This window comes from Toxorhynchites rutilus, chromosome 3 (genome assembly GCF_029784135.1).
Source record: "Toxorhynchites rutilus septentrionalis strain SRP chromosome 3, ASM2978413v1, whole genome shotgun sequence".
Classification (NCBI taxonomy): domain Eukaryota; kingdom Metazoa; phylum Arthropoda; class Insecta; order Diptera; family Culicidae; genus Toxorhynchites; species Toxorhynchites rutilus.
The window spans coordinates 291,585,734-291,599,691 of NC_073746.1; the positions used below are offsets into that span (position 1 = coordinate 291,585,734).

A 13,958-nucleotide genomic window follows, 5' to 3' on the forward strand; every position below is an offset into this window, starting at 1 on the left:
CGACGGTTAAATCGATATTTTGTGCGAGAACCTGGAAGAATCCATGCTGGAAACGGGTCTGGAGGATACTTACACATTCCAGCAAGATAATGAGCGAAAGCATACTGCGACGGAAAATTGACTATGGGATATAGTTTTATTTTTGGAATTTTCGAACGGGACTTCTTGCCAATTGTTGATTTCCGTGAAAACATACCCTATGCAAAATTTCAGTTCAATCGGACTTTATTTAATAATGTCACAAAGGCGTCAAAGTTTGAGTTTTTTGAATACTGAACATAGCACCCAAACTACCCCCTTTTTGTGAAAAATCGACTTTTCAGACAAAAAAGTCACTGGAGGGTTGTGTCCGAGACACGACCGCATAGTTCACGTAGGATTCCGTTAGGCTATTTGTTGATTTCGGATATGTTTGAAGAATTACATCGTTAAACTCTTTGATTATGATTTGGTGACCAAACGACCCGTTCTCGAGCGGGAACACACCTTGGTTTTTATTTATGAAAATTGAAATAAATCGTTTCATATATCAAGTGATTTTCAACACAACTGCTACCATATATTTTACACTTACACTTGTGATAAATTTTTCACAATCTTCTTCTTCTTTCTTTGTTTTTAAGAGGCTTTAAACTTTGCAGTTCATTCGCCTCTAGCCCAGTGAAGAGCCACAATAAAACCAGTCCAGAGGGGACTGGCGAAAGGGAAACCAAAAAATCACTCATCAGATCTGTCCGCTCGACTCTCGGTTAAAGAAGAAGGTAGGAAGGGATGCTATGCTTCATAAGATATTTAATATATGCTGTAGAGAAAAGTAAATATTTACTGATCCGAGGACCGAAGCAGTGACGCACAGTGAAGCACAAATGACCTAGACTCCAAGCGAAGAAAGTGCTCCAAAACCAAAAAAAAAAGGCCCTTCTCAGGAGGATAGGAAGGAAAGGAGTGGAAAGGATTTGGGTGGGATTAGAGGAGTGGAAGGGGGTGGGAGTGGTATGGGAAGGAAAGAGGGGAGGAGTGGAGTGTGGGGTGGGGTGAAATGAAATGAAATACAGTTTGAATAAAATATAGTGGTTTTGAATTTAATGGTATATAGTAGAGCTGAAAAATGGAGAGGTTTATTTAATGAATTTATCCTCCTTGGTGAGTGTGGCTGTATGAATAGGAAGTTGATTAAAGTATAATGTAATGGATAGAAGATAGATGTGAGTATGAAAGCATATATTATATTATTTGTTATTTATTATTATTAAATGCGTGTATACACATGTATGATTTCCTTCCTTCCGACCCGTACATACATGTGTATACACACATAAACACGCATACATGACTGTGAAGTGGCGAACTTTAATAAGCAATTTCCAAGGTATTTAGTATTTTGATTTAGATTTTACCAAAGAAGTCGGTTTCTTTCAGAAACGCAATTAAATTGGTTTCTTGGGTCTCGTCTCTACTGAGGATATCTCAGAGACTCTGACCTATGTTGTGTCGGACTCGAGCATCTTTGGTATGTTGACAATCAAGTAAAAGATGGCTAACGTAAACCGGAGCTTCGTTGCAAGCACATTGGGGTTTTCGGCTCTGCAGAACAAGTGTGAGTGAGTGAAGTTAGTGTGCCCAATTCGAAGACGGGTAAGGACTTGCCTTTCCCTACTATTGAGGCGGTCCTCCCAAGGGAGAGTGGAATTTTTAATTTTATGAAGATGAGTGGGACGGCTGTTTATCCAACCTATGTTCCAGCTTTCACGGACTTGCTGTTTTACCCAGCGGACAATGTCAGATGGAGGACAGGGCATGTCTAGGGGTTCTATTTTGCTGCCCTTGCCGGCCAGTATGTCGGCGGCTGTGTTTCCGCGGATTCATGAGTGACCAGGAACCCAGCAGAAGGAGATGTTTTTATCTGAAGCAGCCTCTTCTGTTTGCTTAATCCATGGGTGTTTGCTGTTTCCACTCAGAAGATCGTGGAGACAGCTAGCTGAGTCGGAGAATATTGTGGTAGGAAGAAAATCATGGGTGCATTCTTGGGTAGCTATTAAAAGGGCGAAAGCTTCCGCACTGAAGATGGAGCATTGCGGTTTCACAATACACGATCAGTCATTGATATGCAATGCCACGAAGCAACATTTCGGTGGGAGCAAAAGCTCCCCCTACTATCATGTATTTGTAAAGCCGATTTCTACCAAGCAGCTTGGTTTTGATGTCTCTGTTAGGGACCCGCCACACGTGTCGTAAATTTTGACCAATCAGATGTGGTTATTTCCGTTAGGATAGGGGTTGAAATTTTTCAATAGTTCGATAGTTAGTTTCATGAAATATATTATTATCTTCAGTATAAAAAATTGTTTTGGAGTGCCGAAATCGATTGACGCAAAAATTTCATCAATTCATCATGAAATGACTGAGCAATATGCGTTTGAAATTGGACAATTTTCACGATGTGCTCGATTTTCCATTTTCAATTTATACCCCAACATGTTCCCGAAAGACGTAATCCTACGTCAAAAAAAGACCGAGTGACAGAAAGTCAATTTTTGACAAAAGCAGGTTTTCGAGTTAACAGTAAATCTCGACGTTTGATGCAATTTTGAGACATTTGGTATCTTTTTTTTTTAACTTCTATTTCATGTACTCCGCCTTCAAGATTGGATTCTAGTCGCATATGACTGAAAACAAGTTAACTTTGAAAAATCAAAACTTAAAAACGATGAAAATTACATCTCTGATTCTTGGATATGTTATGTAAAACCCCGTAAAAAGCTTTCAAGAAAACATATAACAAAACAGCGCCCTCCATGAAAAATAAAAAACAAATACAATCAATAAAAAAAGGAAACAAAATCATTTTTTGGCTAGTGTGATACATTTCAAAGAAGAGCTCATTGGCTTCAATTTAGTATGTCGATCATCGGAATCGGTCGAGTAGTTCAAAAGTTATGATTGTTTTTGTAAAAGTGGTTTTTGGAAGAATCCCGGAAAAAATATTTTTCGAACCATTTTCCAAAGTTAACATTCATAATTGAAGAAAATTATAATTATATATTTGATTGGATATGTTAATTTGTATATTTTATGTAAAAAAAGCTCACTTTTCAAGGAAAAATATAAAAAATGTGACACCCTTGGGCTAGAGGACTAGAGCCATGAAAACAATAAGAAACAAATACAATCAATAGATACGAAAAACAAAATCCAGTTTTTTGCAGGTGTGATATCTTTTCCAAAAAAGACTAGTTAACTGGCTTTGATTTGATATGTCGATCATCCCAATAGGTTCAGTAGTCCAAAGGTTATGAATTTTTGAAAAGGTAGTTTAAGGAAAAAAAGTAAAAAAAAAAGAAAAATGAAAAAATACGGCAACGGCATACGGCAATACGAACAGCGACTTTGACAATTTTTTATGTCATTAGAAAACAATCATTTAGTAATGTTTCTGCACCAAATGATAGCTTAATTCATTAGCTACCAGATACCATAAATTTTATTCAATTTTGTATAACTTTATTGGGCAATAAAATCGGTTTAAAGCGAAATGTGCATAACCTAACATAAACTAACAAATAATGAAAAATGATGAAGAACAAAACATATAACCTTTTTTACAGTATTACTTTGATAAAAAAAACACCCATTGTGATGTGGATAAGAAGCCATTCGATTGAACCTCCTACAGGAATAAAAACAGGCTTTGGTCAATATTCAATTTTTTTGTCGTTTCCCGGAAAATAGAAGATTGGACAAAAATAAATCTAAAATCTAAACGTTCCTGGTCGAGAAAAAATTAAGAGACGACGAGTCTATTCAGGAGCGGAAATTATCATTAGAAGCAATAGAAAATTGAGAACAAAAAACGAAGTAAGAAGGAGAAAAGCCCTGAATGAGTTGCCGTAACTGAAACCGAACAGCAAGACGGCTTACAATTATGCTGAAAAGTTTTTGTTGTTTGTTTTTTTTCGATGATTTTGGTTGAATTGTATTGATTAACACATTGAGCCCCGATTTTTTCATGCTGCACTTTCCATTTGCACAATATCAGTGTCGGTCCCAGTTTCCTAAGATACTTATATAGATAGAAAATAGTCAGAAATAGATACAAATATATGTTTTTATTCTTATTTTGTAACTGTCGGTTCCAGTCAGTCAGCACTTTCCTACTAAAAACGTCAATCTCGGCTCCTAGGGACCGACGCGGGGCTCAACGTGTTAAATAAGTTTGAAAAAAAAGTTTCTCAATGGAACAAACAAATAATTATTTTCGCGATAACTTTTTAAAGGCTCACAGTGTCAGTGTATATGATCTGAGCAAAAGTGTACATTTAAGCAGTATTTCATTGAAAATGCTGCTATTCCAGAGGCCTAATAATATGGATCTGGATCTTTTACCTCTTGAATGATGATCTTGACAGTTTTATTAGGTATGGTGTCAATTGGACTGTCTCCTGAAAATCTGCAACCGGTTTGTTGAACCCTTGCAGCCAAAACCTTGTAAACTGGTGGGAGTTCTACAAGTTTTTCTAATGGACCGGTTTTAAACAATTTTTTTGACGTAGGATTACGTCTTTCGGGAACATATTGCGGTACAAATTGAAAATCGAAAATCGAGCACATCGTGAAAATTTTCCAATTTCAAACGCTTATTGCTCAGTCATTTCATGATGGATTGATGAAATTTTTGCGTCAATCGATTTCGGCACTCCATAACGATTTTTTATATTGAAGAAAATAATATATGTCATGAAACTAACTATCGAACAATTGAAAAATCTCAACCCCTATCCTAACGGAAATACCCACTTCTGATTGGTTGAAATTGACAACACATGCGGCGGGTCCCTAACAGAGACATCCAAACCAAGCTGCCTGGAGGAAATCGGCATTGCAAATACATGAAATTTTTGTTCCTACCGAAATGTGTTCAAAACCAAACTGCCTGGACGAAATCGGCATTGCAAATATATGCCTGTCGGGTACATTTTTATATTACAAGTAGTGATTCCCAATTTTATGAAATTAATCGTTCATCAGCTAATCGAATACTTTTCAGCATTTTGTTATTCGATACGATTAATCGCCCCAAATAATCGATTATTCGCCACACTCAGATAAATAATTAGTTAGACTAATATTTCTCATTTGCTAGGAAAGCCATCTGGAATTGGCGAAGTGTTCATTCCGCCTGAAAATTAATATTATCTTTTACGCTCCCCTGAATTCGTAAACGAAGCTCAATTCGCGTTGACGGCAAACTGCAGCGTTCGTATTTTTTTTCTGGGTTTTGATCGATTAATCGACGAAAATTATTCGTTCGCTTCGATTATTGGTTGCGCAGTATTCGTTCGATTAATAATCGATTTCTGTTGGAAGTACACTTAGTCGATTAATCCTACGATTATTGGGGATCACTAATTGCAAGTAAGGTGAGTGATACGATTATTTCTACCAAATAAAATTTAAATTTGGAACTCAATTGCTTCGTGAAATTTCATATCAATGACCGATCGTGTATTGTGAAAAATTCGCAAGTGCAAGTGTAAAATTGTATTTGGTAGCAGTTGTGTTAAAAATGCCTTGATATATGAAACGATTTGTTTCAATTTTCATAAATGAAAACCAAGGTGTGTTCCCGCTCGAGAACGGGTCGTTTGGTTTAAGCTGTCTGTTTTGTTCTGTTATTTTTCACCCAATGAAAGTTTATACGGCGAGAAAGAATGGAAAAATGAAGAAATATTAGAAAAAGTGATTTCCCATATGCTTTACATATCATATTAGGTGTTGTTAGTCCAATTAAAATTCGCATTGGGTTGAATGAACACTCAGAAAGTAAAAATTATAAAAGAAAATTAGCTTTTTCATTTCAAATATGTTTTCTCTATATTAAAGTAACATGTTTTTATTGATGAGAAAAGTTGATAATTGTATTCGGTATTGGTAATTATCCTATGTTACATTGGTTAGTTTTTTTTTCTTTATTTCATCTATACATAACATAGGAGGCATCTCGTCTAAGATCAAAGAGGGCGGTTTTCATCATATCTTGTTCCTCTTCAGTATCTTTTATCAGATACGTATCATCCAACGACTTTTTACCTTTCTTCTGTCATCATCACTTGGTAAACACTGTTAGAGTGAATAAACAATACCCAACAACCAAACCAAATGGCCCTTCTCAGGGCCTTCAAATCATTATCAAAGAGTTTAACGATGTAATTCATCAAACATATCCAATATCAACAGATAGCCTAACGGAATCCTACGTCAACTATGCGGTTGTGTCTCGAATACAACCCTCCTGTGACTTTTTACTTAATCTTGGATATATTACGTAGGATTTTTCCGAAATATTTATTTTTGGAGAAATGACATTTTTTCGAAAACAAAATGCGTTTTGCCCCATAATTCGAGACAAAAACATTCACCAAAATTTTATTTTTCAAAATATCAAAAAAAAAACCTACGTACGATGACAGGAAATTTAGGGGAGAATCTGGGAAAAAATGATCAAAATAGGATGGATCGTCCAAAGATAAAACTCCCACCAGTTTGCAAAACATGGTTTCGATAAAAAAGCGTTTCAAATTTTGAATAGATTTATTTAATATATTTTACATCGTATCTTCAGTCTGCAATCCCTGGACCATAAAAATTGTTCTTTAACGCCTAAAATGTGATCTTCTCGCTTTTTTGTTGCCAAACTGGATTTGCGGGCTTCTCTAGCTGCTTCTGACATCCGCATCTCTGCTCGATTGATTTGTTCTTTGACCGAGCAGAAATTGTTGCACTCCTGTCCAATTTCAAGCTTAAGTTCCTTGATTTTCTCCGAAACGCCTTGTAGCCATCGTCGAAGTTACAGGTTGCTATATTTGCTGCAATTTCCAAAACATTCTTTCCACAAAATGAATGGTTTTTGAAGACATCGACCAAATACAAACTTTAAAGATTTCCTTTGCATTTTGTGTGAAGCCTCTCAAGCATCTTTCTAGTAAGTTAGCACGACTACTAGACCTCGTATATTGGACGAATCGCTAGAACGATATCCATTCCCGTAAGCAACTGAACTTCATGCACTACTTACGCAAAGACTTAGGTTCACTAATTGGCTTCGGAACGGAGCATCGAACAAATCTGGGACAAAAAGTACAGTAAAGTAGACATCCCAGAGATCATTTGAAGTCAGTTTTTTTTGGTACTACCCCCTTAAGTTGGCTGGCAAAAAGTTGTGTTAGTCTACAAAAAGTTTGAAAAATCAGAAAAAAAAATGTTTTCTTTTTCTTCCCGATATGTTTATCCACTACATCTGCACAAACCCACATAAAAATGTTTACGTAAAATATTCCTAGACTTCAAAGCTTCTAGCTTGCTTTCATGGCAGGGCAATTACCCAATTGGAAGGTTTCCGATAATGTGGGTTCTTCTCGAGGTGATTTCAGAGCGTTTCTCAAGATAGTCTTTGCTTTCTTTTCGCTGTTCACTTGACTTGACGACGTGTCTTAACTGTTACCTTATCGAATAAAGCTGTGCTCTGTTAATGGCGTAAAAATTTATCTGCTTGTTGTTGATTTATTTATTTGCGCAATGATGCTGTTTTTAAAATAAGTCAATAATCTTTTTTGATTTACAACTACTTAGATTTGAGTTTCCGAAACAATACAGATCATGGTACTTAACACATTGCGGACCACTCACGAGATTTCTCGTGTTTCGCGTTCCGTTCGTTACGGATGGATCACAAAATAACCCGTGTTATCTACACTTGAAGGTTAAATCCTTGGTTTGCCAAGAATCTAACAAGACCTACCGATGGCTCACCTTCGTCTCATCCACATCAAAGGAAACGATCTCATTCGTGGAATACGAACAAATGAAGCGTTCAAGTTTGCCCCAAAACGTGCGGTACTTAATGTGTTAACGGACTCTCCCAAGCTCATTAGTATGTTGAATCCTCGAGTATTCATGAATATTGGATACTTCGTCCTTCCATATGAGCCAAATCTTGTGACCTGTCTCCTCTATCTGTTTTAATAGGAGTACCGGTAAGTTTCTTCGTTTGTTTTTTAAATTAATGCTTTATTCTGTAAAAATGGTTACAAATTAAATATTCAAAGTATTGCCCATCGCTAGTCACAACCTTTTCCCATCTTTCTGGAAATTTATGGATCCTTTTACGGAAATAATCGGCCGGTTCATCGCCTTACCACGAATCGATCCAACATTTGACTTCATCAAAATTGGCGGCCATGTTGCATCGATCGAAGAAGATAGTAACGGACGAAGCAATGTCTGGAGAATACGGCGGGTGGGATAGGACCTCCCATTTCATCGTTTCCAAGTATGTTTTGACCAGTTTCGCGACATGCGGCCGAGCATTGTCGTGCTGCAAAATAACTTTATCGTGTTTTTGCTCGTATTGTGGCAGTTTCTACTTCAGTACACGGCTACAACGCATCAATTGTCGTCAGTAGAGGTCCCTCGTAATAGTTTCATTCGGTTTTAGCAGCTCACAGTACACTACATCCTGCTGGTCCCACCAAATAGACAGCATAACCTTCTGGCCGTGAATATTCCGCGCGGCCGTCGATGTTGATGCATGGCCCGTTTATACATACGTTTCCCGACTTTTCGGATTGTCGTAATGTATCCACTTTTCATCGCCAGTAACGATTCGATGCAAAAAAAATCCTTTCTTTAATGCCGTTGGAACAGTTGTTCGTGCGTGAAAAAATTGCGTTCGACGTCACGTGGCTCCAATTCATACGGCACCCAATGTCCTATTTTTCGGATCATTCAGATTGCTTTTAAACGATCGGGTATGGTTTGCTGAGCTACTCCAAGTGTATCTGCAAGTTCTTGTTGCGTTTGTGACGGATCTTGATCGAGTAAAGCCTGCCATTTGTAACTGTTGGTGTAAGTGCATGGGTGAGATGCACAAAACTAGCGCGTCTTGTGTCGAATAATGAATATAAAAACATTAAATGGGAAATATCTGAGCGTGGATAAGCGTGATGGTTCACCGCTTCATGCCACACTCACAACGCCGAGACGACGCTACACTCCCCATGCCCGCGGACATCGGCACCGGCCACTGGGTGGCACTATTTTTATGGGCGAATGTCGACGGGTACCTAGTACCTAGGTACGGGCCTAGGGGGTATTCACGGGACCTAAGGTGAATGCCCAGAAACTTAAGAACAAGGGACTTCTAAAGATACCTTGGAATCGGATGGTCAACCGAGTGTCGCGCGTTGAAGAAAGGTAAGTCGCGAATACAAAAGAATCGCGGTGAATAGAGCGAATAGTCGCGTAAATTAAAAAGGATTGGTTTCGAAGATAGTAAGAGGTTTGGTGGTACTATTTCGCGAGTGCTCACGATTAAGCGAAAAGTTCGCGAGAGAGTTGAAAACCACTACGACATTTTGGGGGCTTTGGAAAAGCCCCAGTGAATCGTCTACACGCGATTCTGGCCCAGCTTCCCGGGAAAACGACAGGTGAGTGTAGGCTGAGGAAGTGGGTGAAAAGGTAGCGTGATTGCACGGATTAGGTGTTTCTCCGACCGCGTAGTCGTACGTAAACCGATCCTGAGGAATTTATACAGGGAGTTTTGTGTGTTGACAACTTACACATTCTTCATCTTCAAACTTTTTTGGCGGTCCGGAACGTAATTCGTCTTCCAAGTCGAAATTACCACTTTCAAACCGTGCAAACCACGTCTGACACTTTCGCTCAGTTGGAGCATGGTCACCATAAATTTCCACCAAAATGCGATGACTTTCCGCAGCTTTTTTTCGTTATATTGAAGTAACACTTCACGCAAAAACACTCTCGTTGGTACGAAATTCGACATATTCGAAGTAGCAAAAAACTATGTTGTTTACGCTTCAACTTCTTGACATATACTGAAAAAGACGCGCAATGGCAGTAGCTTTCCAACGAATGTCTGGAAATTTGATTCACTGGAATATTAATCAAGTTATGCCATCTATTGTAAAACCGAAAAAACTTACCGGTACACCTAATAATAACTGAATTTTGAATTTATTAATAAATTTTAAGAAACAGATCCTAAAAGTGCCATTAAAAGAATAATTTTGCTCGCACGGAGGGTTGTAAGAATACAGTCGATGTGTTTACTGAAGATTTTTTGAACATATCATAAATATGAAATAAAAATAAAATATTTTCCAGCATCAATCTCATTATTTCATAGTCATATCTCGTATACTATTTCGTATGAATATGTCTTCATAAAATATCGTTTTTCTGTTATTTGTACCGACGCCGCGATGCTTACAAACGCCATTCATTCATTTCCTTCGTCGTTTGTGGCCAACGAGGTTCATTTCACGTTTCAAACTTCCTTCTGAGCCCATCCGACCCACCGCCTCCCAGCTCGTCGACTGCACCATCTTCTCGAGCAATGTTTCTACCGGCGTTTTCCGTTTTCTTCTCACTGCTCAATATTGTCTATCCTTGTACGAGCTCGAGAGAAAACATGTGCGAAAAATGAATCGTTCCTCGATGTGCTGATTTTTTTTCTTACTATTTTTCATTCCACATGTGTTAGTTTTTCACTAAGCTCTGTCTGCTTCAAACAATTCATAATAGAATTTGATGGCAGAATAAATTTGATCCCGTTGCTGGTAGACATGGCTCCCCGTACACATGCCGTTAGATTCAAGGCCGCGAGGAGATATCGATTATTTTTCCCCGGGTGTGCCCAGCGATGCATCCGTAATTGATTTCAGCCAATGTTTGGGGGAAGGGGGCCGGTTGGGCGATGGGTTACTTGAAAGACCGGTAGTCTCAGAGAGCCTACGAGGACCATAATTCGGGATCTAATCGTGTGCATACGGGAACGTTCATCCTCTCTTGCTCAGGGAATTGTCCGCGGCGCCGCTGCTGCCGGTCGACGCGAAATATCGTCGCGCATGTGCGCGAAATCGTGCAAAATTCGACCTTTCATTTCTTTGTGCTCGTGGTAAGTGGTACGTTTATGGTTAAGCTCCTGAAATTTTGTGAAAATTTTTGGAGATTCACGACCGGAAAGGCTAAATCTTTGCTCCGGCCCACGCGGCAATCGAAAAACCTGGTTATGAGCGTTCTAAAATGATCGGAATAGCATGACTACTCCTCCAATTTTCACAAATTTTGAGGCTTAGATTTTCCCTTTTACTATATCGTTTTGGTGTTCGTGTAGTGTATGGGAGGCCACCCGGTGGCACACGAACAGGGCGCCTCGCTCGATACCGTTCGTGTTTGAGGGTGATCGTCAGTTTTTCCCATCTAGCCCAACATTATTATCATTCCAAGGTCCTCCTCGGTCCGTGCTGACGTGCAGAGTAATCTTTCCAGCCAGGTGGAGTGCAAGTGAAAATCGAAGGGCAGCCATTTGTGTGGCAAAGTGTGAAAAGCGAGTCCTGAAATTCGGTGTGCTGTTGAGATTGCCGGCTGCCGGCGAGGAAACCGTAAGTGTTGACCGCTCTTTTCTTACCTTCGCCATCTCTTCGCTAAAGTAGATAAAACATGGTTGGATCAAGAGCGAAAAATGTGCTTTTTCTAAATTTAAAATCACGTCTCGTTCCTGTCACCATGCCGTTGGTGAATCAGTGTGCGAAAAGCCGATAGCCACGATGCAGGACAAGAGAACGGAAAATGTCTGCCACGTGAAATGAAGGAAAATTCTCGATTTTGTAGTCTATCTTCCCGCTATAAGAGTTATGAAGAAACTTCCGAAAAGTGTAGATATCGGGAGTCCCAACTGAGATTTCAATATATTTTATGGCCTGTGGCTGGTGGAAGGAAAACTACTTTAATGAGGTGAAAAACGTTACCACAGAAGACACTATTGCTCGGCCATCTTTATTGCATGTTCTCAGGTGCAGTATGGAATTCTCTCTCGCATATGGTAGTGATACTTCTAGTCAAAAAATGATTAACAATCAGAAATAGTGCCATTTACGTTTAGCAAAAAAGCTTAGGAAACATTTATTGTGAAATATTACGAATGAAGGTTTCACGGCGTTGAATAATATTCGTAGTTGTACTGTTGAAATAAGAATTCTTTCGGTCACTTAACATAAAATGGTCTCCTCTATTCTGCGCTGCGAGTGATGTGAGATAGCCAAGTCACAGTATTCCCGGAGGCGAATGGCGTGACAATAGTTTGTCATTAGATGAGGAGCTACCGAATATAAGAATAAACCATTAAATCAAACCAACCATTAGTTGAAACGTCGATGTATAGCTTGAATGATATCATTTGGTATACAGGATGTTAAGTGGCTCATCCACATTAAGAGGTGATGGAGGATCATATTTGATGAAGAAAAATCTTTCTACGCATATGGTCGCAAATCAAATTTTTCTTATTTCGGGCTCTGTTTGCCTTAAACTGACTCTAATTCAAAAAGAACGCTACTCAAAACGATCCTGTAGCTTCCATTTGAAAGATGAGAATATTTAGTGCAGCTTACAGTTGCAAGGAATTTAAATTAGTGGAATTATGTAACATTTTAGAAGTAAAATATTTCAAAGTTAGTGTTTTCTTAGATGTTTGAATTTTTTCGCTCATAAATGCATGATGAACTCCAATGTTTCACGAACCAAATAAAAAAAGTTAGTGTTTTCTTAGATGTTTAAAATTTTTCGCTCATAAATGCATGATGAACTCCATTGTTTCACCAACCAAATAAACACTCTCTAAACGTTCTAAAATTCGTTTTGTGGCACCCAACTCCTGTATTTTTTAAATTTATCTGCGATATAATTTTACACAATAGTATGCTGTTGAAATACAGTGAAGGAAAAATCATGTTTTTTACGTAGGACTACGTCTTTCATTTTTTTGTACCGGGGTGTAAGCTCAAAGCTTCGAAAACGAGAGCGTGATGATGGAGTGCAAGGTTTTGAACGTTAATACCTCTTTGTCGGCGAACGAAGTGGTATGATAATCACTTCGTTCGAAAGACAAAATGTCCAAGGGTTATATAATTGTTGATTATTGACCTGAAAACTAAGCTAAACATTGCTTTGAAAACAGTTTATTTCAATCACACAAATATGTATATAAACGAATGTCCGCTCGGAAATCCAATCAGTTATGACAGCGCAGCGGTTGTTGTACGATCGCTGGAATCTGTGTGTTTCCCTAACACGGATTTATAAACCAATGACCATGGGTAAATCGGCATTGCAAAATAAATCGGCTTAGAAAATAGAAAAATGCGAATGAACTGCAAAGTTTAAAGCCTCTTAAAAACAAAGAATTGAATTGAACTGAAAAATGCATGGGGGCACTTTTGCACCGCATGCAATTTTGCACCCCGGAATGTGTGCGAACTTCAAAAGCAGTATGAATACAACGTTTTGGCTCGGTTATTCAAGACTGCATTAGAAGATGTCCCTTCATGTATTCAGCTCACTGAATTTCTACGTATACCGTTTGGAAAAATGTTGATGACAATTTGCTGCGATAACTTCGATTGAACAATATGCGTTCAACTTACATGTCAAAATCAAAACTGAGTGCTTGAAGTTCATCAAATCAAACAAATTTGCGGTTCGCGAAGTACGCACTCAAATGATTACTAAACCATCGGCAATCCTACGTCAACCTTGCGGTTATATCTTAGGAATAACCCACCCGTAGTTTTTGATGTTTCTAATTGAGGGCTCTTCAATATTTGAAATCAAAAAAGATAGGAATTGGGTGTCAAATTACGAATTGTATAGCATGTAAATATTTTTTATTTGGTTGATAGAACCGAGTCTATAGAAGTTTATCGTGCATTTTTGGGAGAAAATCATAGAAAAAGGGTGTTAGGAAACACCATTCACTCGATTAAATGTACAACAACAATAATCAAAACCTTTTTTTCTCATCTTTTAAATTGAGGCGACAGAAAAGTTTTATGTCGCATTCTTTTTGAATTAGAGTCAGTTTAAGGAATTTAAGAACAATAATT

At 38.3% G+C, this 13,958-nt stretch overlaps 1 protein-coding gene across 2 annotated transcripts in view; it reads left to right on the forward strand.

Annotated features, from left to right (window-relative positions):
* Positions 1-11,246: 11,246 nt before the first annotated feature.
* The window catches only part of LOC129780117 (elongation factor 1-alpha 2), a 29,592-nt gene continuing 26,880 nt past the window's right edge, over positions 11,247-13,958 (forward strand). The window contains exon 1 of one of the 2 annotated variants that reach the window (XM_055788075.1): positions 11,247-11,459. The gene's annotated coding sequence lies outside the window, so the exon portion shown is untranslated. Of the gene's footprint in view, positions 11,460-11,718; positions 11,871-13,958 lie in introns of those variants that run through there. The other variant, XM_055788076.1, reaches the window with a different exon arrangement.